General features: G+C 45.1%; 1 protein-coding gene across 1 annotated transcript in view; it reads right to left on the bottom strand.

Moving 5' to 3' along the window:
- UBL3 (ubiquitin like 3) overlaps positions 1–13,923 on the bottom strand; it is an 853,162-nt gene that overhangs the window by 147,240 nt on the left and 691,999 nt on the right. The window lies entirely within an intron of this gene.

Below are 13,923 nucleotides of genomic sequence, written 5' to 3'. Positions count from 1 at the left end.
AGACGTATAAACCTTCTTTCCCCATCTTTTCAGCGCCCTGGAGTCTCTAGCAGAGGGGTAGGATTTTTGGCTGTAGAGGCCTTTACACCTTTGGGACCCTGTGAAATAGTTTCAGGATCAGCAGCAGGATTTTTGAATAGAAATTTGTGGGAGTCAGGAACCCTGTAATATCTGTCTGGCTTACTAGGAGCCAGAGGTAGGGAATCAGGAGCCATGCTTGATTCCGAAAACACATCAACAGTGCCTAATACAGGAGGTATAGCCAAAGGCCTATGCTGAGGAAGAAGGAAATCCCTAAGCCTCTTTTTAGATTCAGAGAAATCCTGACTCTCCCAAAGAAAATGTCCCCTTAAAGTATGCAAGGTTTCTCCAAAAGAATAATCCTCAGGAGGAAATGCAGATGGGAAAGATTCTTCTGTGTCTGAATCCTCATAGGGTGGTACAGAAAATTCCTGATCAGAAGAGGAATCAGAAGAAACAGAAACCCGATCCGAAGATTCATAATCAGTGTCTTGCCTAGGCCTCTTAGCAGGGTAGGTTGGGAACCCCTGATCAAGGTAATTAAGTCCTCAGCCATTTTGATAATCTGTTTTTTAGGCATAGGGGCCTGAGCACGTGGCTCATGTGTTGTTTTTTTTTTAGAGTTAGAAGATGCTTTTGATCTTGTTTTTGAAGCTGGCGTCAGTTTTATATAAAAATGTTGAGGCCTGAAAACACACTCAGAAACCGGTGCCTGCTCAGCGGCTCCATACCCATCCAAGGGAGAGACATCAGCAGGTTCAATACGCTGAGAATCTCGCGGCATACCGGACTCTGCATGGGTCCCGGTAGAGGCCTGCGACTCAAAAGTAGTGAGCATCAGGGGCTGCGAAAGCAACTCACTGAGTACCGGTGAACCGTCTAATGGCTTAGGAGAAGCTTAGTCATCGGTTTTGGACCTAGACGGTCTGTCTCTGTCTTTCTTTGCGTTTTTTGTGAACTCCGGTAGTCGGATTGCTAACCGATGACATTTCAGGGTAATTAAATCTGGATCCAAAATATTTAGAAGCAAAAATATACAGACGCTTAAGAGTACGTTGGTTAAATCTAGCACAAAACTGACAGCAAGGCACATTATGATCTGGGCCTAGGCAAGGAATACAGTACAAATGAAAATCCTTATGAGGTTTTTGCTTCCCACAAGTAAATCAATTATTAACTTTTACTAATATCGGTAAGGAGCAAGAAAAAGTTTGCCCAATGGGGTACTTAGCTTTAGTTGAAGACTTTGGTTCTGAAACTCGAATGTGAAAATTTCAGGAGTTGGCCGACCGCCACTTGCGAACTGCTTCTGCTTCGGGCACCACGCGGCAAGAAAGAATGAATGAAATGGCAACGGCTGCATGTTTTATACCCCTGATGACCTGACATCATGGAAGAGGAGACAGCAACCGAAGCAGGACCCAAGACTTTGATATTCAGGCCGACTGAGGGCAACCTGCCAGCAGATTACCCAAATGTAATGAGTGCAACAGTGAAACACTAAGAACATCTTGATACACTAGGTTCAGGAAAAAGCCTTTGCCCATTAGGCTCAGTAAAAGGAGGGGACACCCTAGGCACTGCCATAAACATTTAGATGTGTATTGTAGCTGTCTATGCTAAATTCCTGTCTCAGCTTCAAAGGGGAATACTGTGAGAACCTAGAGTCAGGTGACCAGATGAGTACATTCTGCCAGCCCTGTTGTAAACTATATTTTAGATATTAGAGAGAGAAATCTCAGCGTATGGAGTACTCTGTTTTGGGGAACCGTATTAGAAAGACTCTCACCCACAGTATCTTGCCTTGCAGTAGTAAGTGACTTAACTAGGGAACAGTACTTTTAGATGCAGTCAGGAATACAGTGAAGTTTGGTTTAAATACGTTTTTTCTTAATTTGAGTCTGTCCATCAAGGTTTCTTCTAATATTTCATATGATCTGAACTCTCTGGTTTACTGTGACTCTATATTCAATATTTTCATGTTCTTTTACTCTATTAAACATATTTAAAACTTTTAACGTGGGTGATCTAACTTTGAGAGTACTTGTACTAATTTGGTGAGACTGTTTGGTCCACTCCAGAAGGCCTAGCTGTCTTGGTCAACTATCATTTGTTTAGTATTAATACTGCACCGTATAATTGGATACCCTTTGTGACAGACTTATAGTAACTGACTGGTGGTAGTGAATCTACCTTATAGTCTTGGTAAAGCTGGCAGAGGGGGGAATCTGTGCCAGCCTTTTCCAGGTGTGTGCATCTGCGTGAAAATTAAATCTTAAAGAATGTGCGTGTCAGCTACTTGGGGCAGGGACATGAACGACTGCCTGAGGACCTTACCCTACAACTGTACCAGTGGGGAGTCTTGTTGGACACCTGGAGGGAGACAGACAGAGACATCCACACCCCGGGGCGAGTATGTTCCTTGTGTGCTCTTAAGGAAATTGTACAGATGCAGAGAGGTCTACATCTGGAAATACTGGGTGTATCCATTTGTACTCTACGTGCACGTCCCTCTCCAGTGTCAGTGGTGAGGATTCAAGCTCTTTGATTATTAGCCCAGCATGGGGAAGTCACATATTAGTGGCCATCACATACTGGTAGCAATGATGGGCATTACAGAAGAGGATAAAAAAGATAATGGTAACATTTGTAGCGCTAAAGGGCTACTAGCAAGGGAGGAGGATTACACTGGCATGTATTTATATTCCACCTAAAACTGCTGTAATGGAGCTTAAGAAAAATCTAGGAGAAATAATCAGTTTTCAGCAAGGTATATTACTTACAGGCGGGGACTGGAACTTGAACTGCAACAATGAAGATGTGTCTGGGGGCACAAAAGGGAAAGTATAACAAAAGGAGGGTAGATTTTTGAAGAAATTTATGAAAATACTTGACATGGAAGTTGTGAATTCAGTAACAGGAGCTGTGAGTGACTTCTCATATTATTCCCCGACACAAAAACAGGTCTACTGTAGAGAGAATCTGCATTTTACAGGAACATGTGCATTTAATTGAAGGTCTTGATATGCACCCAATAACTATTTCAGATCATGCGCCAATAACTAAAATAAAAACATAAGGTAATGAAATAAAAGTGAGACACTGTACTTTCCCATCTATCTGCTGAAAAGAGGGGAATTTAAGGAATGGGTTTGTGGAGGTTATTCACGAGCTATTAGAGGATAGAAATTTCTTCTGAAAATTTAGTTAGGGAGTGGGATAAAATTAAAGTGGAATTTAGAAATAGGGAGGAAATAAAAATAAATGGAGCAGGGAGCTATGGTTAGCAAGTAATAAGAATTATTTAGATGGACTGACAAATGCTAAAGGTATTGCAGAATAGGGTGACCCTCCGAAGAGGTGGCTCAACTGCAGAATGCCTAGCAGAAAATAAGGAATTACCTTGATAATATGCACAAGTTTAGAAAGATTACGGTTAGGCAACTGTTTTTTTTGGTAACAGTAGAGCACAAAAACTTTTAGCACATCGACTCAAGGCAACAAAGTAGAAAAGGCTGTCACCAAGCTTAGAGAGCCTATAAAAAGAAAGGTAACAAGAGATCCTGTAGAGATGTTAGAAATATTTCAGAAATTCTATGAAAGTCTGTATAAAGCAGAGAAATATGGAAATCAAGAAACGATACAAATGGAAATATTTATGGAAGAGTTAAATATGCCAAGGTTAGAGGCAGATGAGGCTCAATTACTAACAGGACAGGAGGAGAAATAAAAACTGTGATGTATAACCAAATCTACTGTAAAGGTTTGGAAGCCAGGAGGGAGAAAACTGATAAAGATCTGTAAGGTTTCGTTTAACAGTGTTTTAAGAGGAGGAGGAGAAGGACCAACATCCTGGAAGCAAGCAGTGGTAGCTGTAGTACCTAAAAGAGAGTAAAGATCCATCGGACCCAGCTTCATACAGGCCCATTCAATACTAAACCATTGTTCCTGACTACAATGGCTAAAAGAATGACAGAAGTTAATTGTTGGATATGGATCAACGTGGTTTTGTGGAAGGGAAGCAAATATGTGACATTAACAGAAGATCATCCAGAAGGAAGCAGAACTTTTAGTTATGTACTCACCATAACTTCAGATGTTTGGGATCCATCTCGCCTACATTCTAACTGATGGGTTCGGAGCCAATCCCTCGGCTCCGACTCGGCACGCTTATGCTATAGAGCGAGGCCTCTAATTGGCTGAGCTATCTTTATCCCAGGATGCACCACCACTAATCCCCCAGATCTTGTTTGTCCGCATTCATGCACACATGCACAGCTTGTTTATATAACATTGTTAGATGTTTCAAGATGAAACAACAGGATTCGGACCTTCTGATATCCTCTGATCTCCAAGGAAGGTGGAAGGAGGGTGGGTTAGAATGTGGTAGATGGATCCCAAACATCTGAAGTTATGGTGAGTACATAACTAAAAGATGTTATGTGATCCTATCTCGCCTACATTCTGACTGATGGGACAGCGCCCCTAGCACCTAAATCCCGGGTGGCTCATTGGAAAACACTCCTGAGCACTGTGGAACCAAATGAAGCTCGTCCTCTAGATGCCACATCTAATTTGTAGTGAGAAATGAAGGTGTGCGGGGAAGACCATGTAGCCGCAGCACAAATGTCACCAATAGCAAGCTTAGAATGAAATGCTACTGAAGTAGCCATAGCCCTTGTAGAATGAGCCTTGACAGAGGTGGAAAGCTCTTTGTTAGAATAAATATAAGCTTGAGTAATACAGTCCCTGATCCATTTGGCAATAGTGACCTTTGTGACCGCGTTGCCCAATTTGTTTTCTGCAAAGGACACAAACAACTGATCTGTCTTCCTTGATTGTTTGGTCCTATCCAAATAAAACGTAACTGCCTGTGGACATCTAGTGTGTGGAAAATAAACTCCCCTTTATTGGAGTATTTTGGGAAAAAAACTGGGAGCTCTAACGACTGTTGCAAGCATAAAGTAGAACAGACTTTAGGAACAAAAGAAGGAATTGGTCTGAGGGATACCCTGTCTGTATGAAACCAAGCGGGGTTTCACTGACAAAGCTTGAAGTTCTGAAACCCTTCTGGCTGAAGTAATTGCCACTAGAAAGGCGGTCTTCCATGATAGAAACTTTAGATCACAGGTAGCTGCCGGTTCAAAGGGGAAAGAAGTCAAGGCACGTAATACTATATCGAGATCCCATGAAGGTGCAGGATGAGAAATCGGAGGTCTTAATAGAGCAGCACCTTTCAAGAAGGTCTTACACAACCTGTTGCTCATTAAAGGTGGGTCTATGGATTCATGAAAATTAGAAATCGCTGCCAATTGTACTTTGATGGTAGAAACAGAAGAGCCTTGGTTGAAAAGAGAGGTCAGGAATTTGAGTACTTCTGCCATGGAGTAGAAATGGGGTCCAGGCCCCGGAGTAGAGCCCAGATAGCAAACCTTTTCCATTTGCTAGAATACAGTTTCTTCGTAGCAGACTTGTGGGCTGAAGACAATATGTGCACCACATCTGGGTCCAGTGCATGTCTCCTGACTATGGTCGGAAGAGGAGGAGCCAGGCCGTCAATTTTAATGTGTGTAGGGACTGGTGAATCAGTAGGTCTGGGACCTGGTCCAGGAACCATGGACCTTCCAGAGCATGTTTCCGAAGATAGGGAAACCAGACTTGACGAGGCCAGTAAGGAGCAATTAAGATCATCTTGCTCCCAAGAGAGATGCCTTTTGAATTACCCTGGGTAGGAGAGGAACTGGAGGGAAGGCATAAATCAGGCCGGTGGGCCAAGGATGGACTGGCCCATAGGGCTCTTCCCGAGCGGGGTTAGGGAGAAAATTCTTTGCACTTGATTCAGAGGAGTCGAAGAGGTCGCAGCACGGAACTCCCCATTCGCTGAAAATCTGCCTTGTAATAGTCATATTCAGAGACCATTCATGAGGAGAGAGGATGGTTCTGCTCAACCTATCGGCTATGACATTGGATTTGCCCGGTATGTGAGTAGCCACTAGGAAGCATTTGGTCGAGACTGCCCATTCCCAGACTCTCATCGCTTCTCTGCAAAGAGGATAGGATCTGGTCCCTCCCTGTTTGTTCAGGTACCAGACAACTGACATGTTGTCTGAGTGAACAGCAATTACGCCCTGAGGGAGGTAATCGTGAAGGGCTTGAAGGGACAGGAGTACTGCCCTCATTTCTAGGATGTTGATGTGGAGAGGGGTCTCTTCCGGGTGCCATTTGCCCTGGACTGACAAGCCCAGGGAATGCCCCCCACCCGCCTGGGAGGCGTCCGTGGTCAAAGTGGCCGGAGGAGGAAGAACAAAGGGTCGTCCCTGATCCAAATTGGAGGACACTAGCCACCAGCGAAGGTCCCGTCTGCAAGATTCTGTGATCCATATTAGATGATTGAGAGGGAGTTCCTGAAAGGACCACTGAGTTGAAAGAAGCCACTGGAGGATTCTCATGTGTAACCTTGCCAAGGGAACTAACAGAACTGTGGCAGACATCGATCCCAATAGCTGCAGGACCATTCTGGCTGGGGCTTTGGACCTGGGGAGTAAGGCTCGAACCTGATTTTGTATGGTCTGAATTCTGTCTGCAGGTAGATAGACCCGCATCTGGTTTGAATCTATCTCTACCCCTATGAATCTTATTCTTTGAGATGGCCGTAACACAGACTTTGGCCAATTGAAGGTGATTCCGAGGGAATTGCCCAGTGATGTTGTGGCTTGCAGGCCCAGAGAAGTAGATGCTTGGAGGTGGCAGTTAGAAGCCAGTCGTCTAGGTACGGAAACACCTGGAATCCTAGACTCCTCAAGTGAGCAGTCACTACTGCCAAGCATTTGGTGAACACCCTGGGGGCTGTGGTGAGACCAAAGGGCAGCGCACGGAACTGAAAATGACTGCCTCCTAGGCTGAAGCGCAAGTGTCTCCTGGACGTTTGATGTATTTTGATATGGTAATACGCGTCCTTGAAGTCTATGGAGCACATCCAAACGCCTTTCTCCAACAATGGGAGAATTGTAAAGTGACCATTCGGAACTTGGACTTCTTGACTGAACGGTTTAGGTTGCTTAGGTCCAAAATGGGCCTCAAGTCCCCGGTCTTTTGGCACCAAAAGAATCTTGAGTAAGTCCCTAATCCGATCTGGTCTGGGGACCGTTGATGACTCCTTTTGCAGCAGCTTTGAAATTTCTAAGGCTGCGTATCCCGCTGACTGGGTGGCGGGTCCGTGATTCTTTGGACTGAGGGGGGACAACAGAATGGGATGGAGTAACCTCCGGCGATAATTCGAAGCACCCATCGGTCCTGAGTGATCTCTTCCCAGGCCTTCAGGTGCTTTGAATGACCCCGACTGGCCCGGAGCAGCACAGTCGGGCAATCCCTCAGGGACTATGAAAGGCTGAAGAGCCACGAAAGGACTCGCGGTCTCCAGTGTTGCGGGGGCCTCTGCTGCCTCTGGGACGGCTTCTTCCTGATGAATTTCCTCCTCTGCCTCTGGAGGGGAACCTTCCTGCTGAGAGGGGTAAGACTTCTGCGATCTACGGAACCACATCTTCCTCCTCTTTAGCCTTGGGATAAGGCCGAAGGGAGTGGAAAATCGTGCCTCACGGCAGTCAGAGTCTTACCCTCCTGTTCACAGCGGTAAGTGTGTCTTTCACCTTGGGCCCAAACAGGAGGACCCATCAAAGGGGAGTCGGCGAATGAAGACTTGAAGGCCTCCGCGAAATGACACAGGCGGAGCCAGGCTTGTCTCCGTAGAGCAATGCCTGTACTGCCGCTTACTCGCCTTCGGCCGCATACGAAATGAGCCTCATGGACGAAGTTCGAAATGGACGACATTGTAGCCAGCTGAGATCCAACCGTCTGGGCCAGCTCCTCAGGCAGGTTACCTAAGAGGGTATCGGATAGCTCCTTAATCAGATCCCTCTGGAATCTCGTAAAGTGCGCCAGGTAGTTCAACGACCTCAGAGTAAAGGCCGCTGTACTAAGGGTGCGCTTGCCGCATCGATCCATGCTCCTAGACTCCTTATTAGGAGGATGGACGTAGAAGCCTCTGCTACATCTTGCTGGGTAGCAGATGCCGCCACCATAGCATCCACAACCACACCTTTCGTAAGGAACTCTCTATCTGGGGCTACCAAAGAAATTTGTTTGGACGAGCGGCACCGGTTCCACAGAGTCTGGTAGCTCCACGCCTTGACAGATCAAATCCAAGAGCTCGTCAAGGGCGGAGACACCCAGGAGGCGGAGGGCTGAGCCCAAGGCCTTCAGGAACACCGACTCATCAGCAGAGGGAGGTTTGGACTGCCAGCCTCGTTGTTTTAGGGCTTCCAGGATGTCTGCAAAGGAGACATCATCCGAGGACGACTTGGGGACCCCTCTGCATCATCGAGATCGGTGTCAGATGTCAAAGACTCGTCAGGGAGTCAACGTGCTTCCTCTTGCACGTTTTCCTGGGAGGTTCTTCGAAGAGGCTTCAGAAGGACCTCCAGGAGAGGGAAAACCCCAGCGGGGTAACCTGAGGCCCAGGGGCTCCGCTGTTCGGACAGGGGACTGCCAACGACCCAGTCTCCAAATGTAGGGAAGGAGCTGGGGAAACTGTGGAGGTAGCCAATGAAGATTTGGCTAGAGCACTCCTCATAGCCCTGAAGGCGGGACCACCAGAATCCTGGGAAGGTCCCTCCGTGGCACGACAGTGGACGGTACTCCCGCCGAGCAAGAGGGAGACTTGGGACCGAAAGTATCAATCCCGAAGCCCAGGGCCAAGGAAGAAGTCCGTGCACTGAACTCCACCCAAGAGCCGGAGTCGGAGCAAGGGTCGGGCCTGACCCTAACACTCCACTGGTTCCACTAACACCTGCTCCAACGGTGTCAAGCTGTTGGAGGAGGAAGTACAGTAAGGAGTGGACCATCAGCTCAAGCCAAATGGGCTGGAGCCGAAACCATCTTTTGGAACACCGAGACTGGAAGAGTCGGCGAGCACCCTGTCGATGTCCGAATCAGACATCCTGGAAGATCTCGAGGATACCGACATGGCTCAACCGATTTCTCCATCGGCTCAGTCGGGACAGGGCTCGGGAGGACTTCTACAATTATCGGCCCGAGGAAACCTTCAAAGAAATTTCCCTGGTGCCGATAAGGACTTCGCCCGAGGGGAAGTGTCTGAGCCGATGACCCTTATCGGCTCCAATATCAGTGGAGCCGATGAGGGTGACCTGCCCTCGATGCCCCAGACCTCGGCTCAAAACCAGAGGGGTCGAGGCTGGAGGCATCGAGGCAGACGGACCGCTCAAGTCCGTGGAGCCGATGGAGAAGTCTGCTTTTAGTCTTAGCCGCCTGATCCGACTGAAGTGGAGCCGGCGTTTCCTCTTTTTAGAAGGAGACTGAGAGGAAGACAAAGCCTCCTCAAAGAAGGCTTGATTAATCCTTTGAGGATTAATTTGTTTTTCCTGGAGGAGGACTCGAGGAAAATGCATGGCATACACTGCATGATTCCTGCAGATGTTTGGCCAAGATAATAGGCACGAGTGAGTGGTCGTCCATTATGGACATTTTGAACCCACACCTCATGCACTTTTTAAACCCAGAGGGTTTATGTTCTTTAGACATAATGTACAAAAAATAGACCACAACAGTAGATTAAGAGTTTGTATACACAGGAACAAAAACACTAACTCCGAAAAATATTAAACTAAAGAACTTTTTTTTTTTTTTTTTTTAAGAAATGTAAGACCCTCTAACTCAAACGGGTACTTGACCCACACACAACCACTAAAGTAGTTAGTACAGGGGAAGGCCCCTCTAACTTAAACGGAACCTTCTCTGACAGGAAAATATATGCAAAACTCAAAGAAACAACAAGAAACACACTCGTACACAAAAAATAGCCGTTAAAACAGCTTTTGGGTTTAAATGAGGGAAATACTGGCAGGAGGAAAAAAGACTATAAATATAGTACTTAGCCCAGCCAATGTTGAGACCGCGGCAAACGAGATCTGGGGGATTAGTGGTGGTGCATCTTAGGATAAAGATAGCTCAGCCAATTAGAGGCCTCGCTCTATAGCATAAGCGTGCCGAGTCGGAGCCGAGGGATCGGCTCCGAACCCATCAGTTAGAATGTAGGCGAGATAGGATCACATAACATCATAAGATACCATTGTTGTTGGTGGGTCTTGATGCAGAGAAAGCATTTGACAGAGTAAGCTGGGACTTTATGAACAAGGCAATGGAAGCATTTGCATTTCCTGAAAAAAAATACAAGGTTGATTAGAAGGCTATATGAGGGATCAGAGGTGATAACTGAAGTGGTTGGGGTCCTCGCTGATAATTTCTGCTTGAGCACAGGAACCAGACAGGCGTCTTCTTTCCCCTTTGTTATTTGCATTACATTTAGAACCACTGGCAAAAAAAATTAAGGGACTCAGAAATTCAAGGATATAATTGGTATGGTAGTCAAGAAAAGCGGACAATATTTGCAGATGACATTAATTTTATACTGACAAAACCAGGAAGAGGCACTATAGTGTTATGGAACCTTTTGAGACTGTTTCAAATCTTTTCGGGATACAAATTAATGAAGCTAAAATAAAGGCAATAGTGGTAAATATGTATACACACATGAATTCATTCAGCAATATCCTTGTACATGGGGACATGATAAAATTAAGTACTTAGGAGTATGGATTAAATATGATTTCTGGTGCGTCAGCTAAGGATATGTTGGAAGAGACTTAAAAGATAATACAAAAACTGGGAAAATGGAACCTTTGTTATATGGATATGGAGAGTGAGATACACGCAGTAAAAATGTTTTTAGTCCCTTTAGTCTTGTACACAGGTCAGGCATATTTGTATCAACCAGTGGAGAAGTTGTGGACAGCAAATTAATAAAAAGCTGAAGGACTTTCTCTGGGAGGGGAAGATGGCAAGAGTTGAGGGGGATAAGCGGATTCTTTCAGCAGAACAGGGTGGACTGGCATTACCCATTTGAAGGGGTATTTCAGAGCTACACAGTCAAGGCTTCTATACACAGCACAAGTAGAAAACTATAATTCAAAGGGGAAAGGGATGATGTTGAGACAGGGAAGCTCAAGAAACAAGAAAAGACTGGGATTTTGGATGCAGGCCTTTAAGGAGGATAACAAAAATCATACAGAATATTACACCCATAAAGAAGCAAAAAGTATTCTATGAACTAAACCAACACAGGAATGGAGAAAAGTGTTTCTGTCGATAGGGATAACTGCAATTAGGGATATCAGCAATAGGCAAAAGAGGGCTGGACTTTTCTGGAGAAAACTAGCAAAGGAACCAAGGTATTGGGAGCAAATAACTAGAGAGGAAAAGGTAATAGAATGGGAAGAGGCCAAGGATTTACTTGCACTGCAGGTTAGACTGCCTTCCCTATCAAGGATTGATAGAGTACAGACAAAAAGTAAAGGGGGGGGGGGGCTAAATGAAAGACAAGCACTAGTACAGTTTTTAGTAGAATCTAGAACAGAAGCTGCCATTAAAAAGGAATAATTAGTTGAGCATATAAAATATTGCACTACTATAAGAGACTGGATAAGCAATTCACAAAGAAATAATGGGAGGACATATTTACATCTTCCAAATATTTATTTATTTATTACATTTGTTAACCAGGTATGTCCGCCTGGGCCAGGGGCCCGTTTTCAGCGGAGACCAGGGAAGAAAAGCACAACACAACAAAACAAGCAATAATAAAGCAGAAGCAATACTATAATGCAATCATAGTACAACAAGCAATAAAACAATACAAGAATTAGTACAATGCAAGTACTGGGTATTTTTGTATACTAAAAGATACGGAGGATAGAATTTCTGATGAGAAAAGTAGTAGAAATGGGAAAATAATTAACCTGGAGAGTGGCAGGGGCACAGCCAATGACTGGTAAGGTGTTCCGTTAGGAGAGATTTGAATTGATTGTGAATAGGGTTTTTTGCAACAAAATGAAGAATTAGGATTTTTGCTTGGAAATGTTTACATACATATTTTTATACCCCAAGTAGATTCCAGTGAATTTTTCCTCAGGAAGACAGCAAATGCTGGAGGTGCAACAGGGAAAAGAGGAATTTGGGAACTTATTTTCTGGAAGTGCGGTGGGGTGGTGGATTTTAAGGATTCCCTGCAGGATGCACTGTCGGAGATGCTGGGTTGGCAGACTGGTGTGATAGGGAGATTTATCTGAGCTTTGATACAGAACTGGAATTGCCTAAACATGGCAAGGCCTTGCTGTGTCTAATTATGGTGACTGCCCAAACAAAAAAAAATTACTAGAAAATGGAAATCAAAATCTAAACCAACTATATTAGAAGTACTGAATACATAACAGAGATAAAAACAATGGAACAGAGATCTTTAGAAAAGGGCAGAAGCAAACTATATAGGAAAAAATGGGAACGGTGGGAACAATACATACAGGGGGAGCAATGAGGTTTAAAAGAAGGCAGGACTGAAATGAGCTATGTAATGTTTGATGAAAATGAATGGCTAGATTACAAGCGATGTATAATGTTTGCATAACTGCATTGTGTCAGTATGGTTTGTGATGTAAAATGCGAGCTGTCTGTTGATGTCCAAGGTATGGAGTTATCCTATCTCCCTCATTTGTGGGATCAGGAAAGAAAAGAGGGAGATGGAGAGTTTGGCTTAAGTAAACTCTGATACCACTTTAGGCATAAGGTTCATAGGTTCATACTAGGCTATCTGCCCTAGGGCATTTATAAGCCTAGCCAGAATGTGTTTGGCTTTCGCCACCCATTTTAAATTAATTTTGCTATGCCCTTTTTCGAGGTTAGTATACGGTGCCTCTGTCTAACAGTGACACAGAAGTGATAGCCGGGGTAAACCTACGATCTCCCATCCACTCATCAAGATTCCTCTTGAAGAGAGTCAATGAGGGACTCTGCCTAACCTGGACTGGGATTTTATTCCAGAGTGAAGGGAACCTCTGGGTTATGAATCTGTCCCTCCAGCTTGTCCTATTTATTTCAGTGCTGAGGTTCAAGTCTCGAGTGCATAGCTCGATGGGATTTGGATTTTCTGAGGTGCAGCATATCCATTAATTCGGGTTGGACATGGCTTTATCGTCAGGCACAGATCGCCTCTGAACAGGCGGTATGCCACTGATTAGAGCTGGAGTTTCTTTAACCGGCAGCATATGGCATCTGTATGAGCCCTTTGATCCTCTTGGTGAGGTACTTTGGGTCTTTCCAGTTGCTGCAGGTGTCTGGTAAGGTACATCCCAAAGGCATTGTACTCAATTATGGGTCTGATGAGGGATGAGTAGAGGCACGATGACCTCCCTGATCTAGATGTGAATCCCTTCATGATTAGGTGGGCTATATAAAATGTTTTTCTAACCACTTTGGCCATGGTTGTCAAATGAGAGATTGCCATCAACTTGGGTCCCCAGGTCCCTAATTACTTCTTCTGTACTTATGGATTACCACCTATGTGGTAATTTGTGGCACTTTGTTTTTGCCAAAGGGGATGACCATGCACTTTTGGCATTTAGCTTGAGGCCATGGCTCTGGCACCAGTTGTCTGTTTCTATGAGGCCCTTTGGAGGATGCTTGTGTCGGCTGGAGAGTCGATTATGGCCCAGTTTGCAGTCATCTGCGAACTTGGTCAGCCACAGTCCTTCCGTGTTGGCCTGTACCTCCGAGAAATATATACCGAACAAGAAAGGTCCCAGGACTGAGCCTTGTGGGACACCACTTGTAACTGGTTTGGAGTTTGACATAGCTCCAGCAATTCTAACCATGTGTGTTCTGTCCTTGAGCCAGTTTGCAATCCACCTAGTGACACAGGGGTTTATATTTAAGCTGGTGAGCTTATCTATAATGCCCGAGTGGGGTATTGTATCGAAGGCTTTTGCGAGGTCCAGG

Source organism: Protopterus annectens, chromosome 5.part1 (assembly GCF_019279795.1).
Source record: "Protopterus annectens isolate FY-2018-M chromosome 5.part1, PAN1.0, whole genome shotgun sequence".
In the NCBI taxonomy this organism is placed as follows: Eukaryota; Metazoa; Chordata; order Ceratodontiformes; family Protopteridae; genus Protopterus; species Protopterus annectens.
The sequence above is the reverse complement of the archived record's forward strand: the minus strand, read 5'-3'. Positions and strand labels throughout refer to the sequence as shown.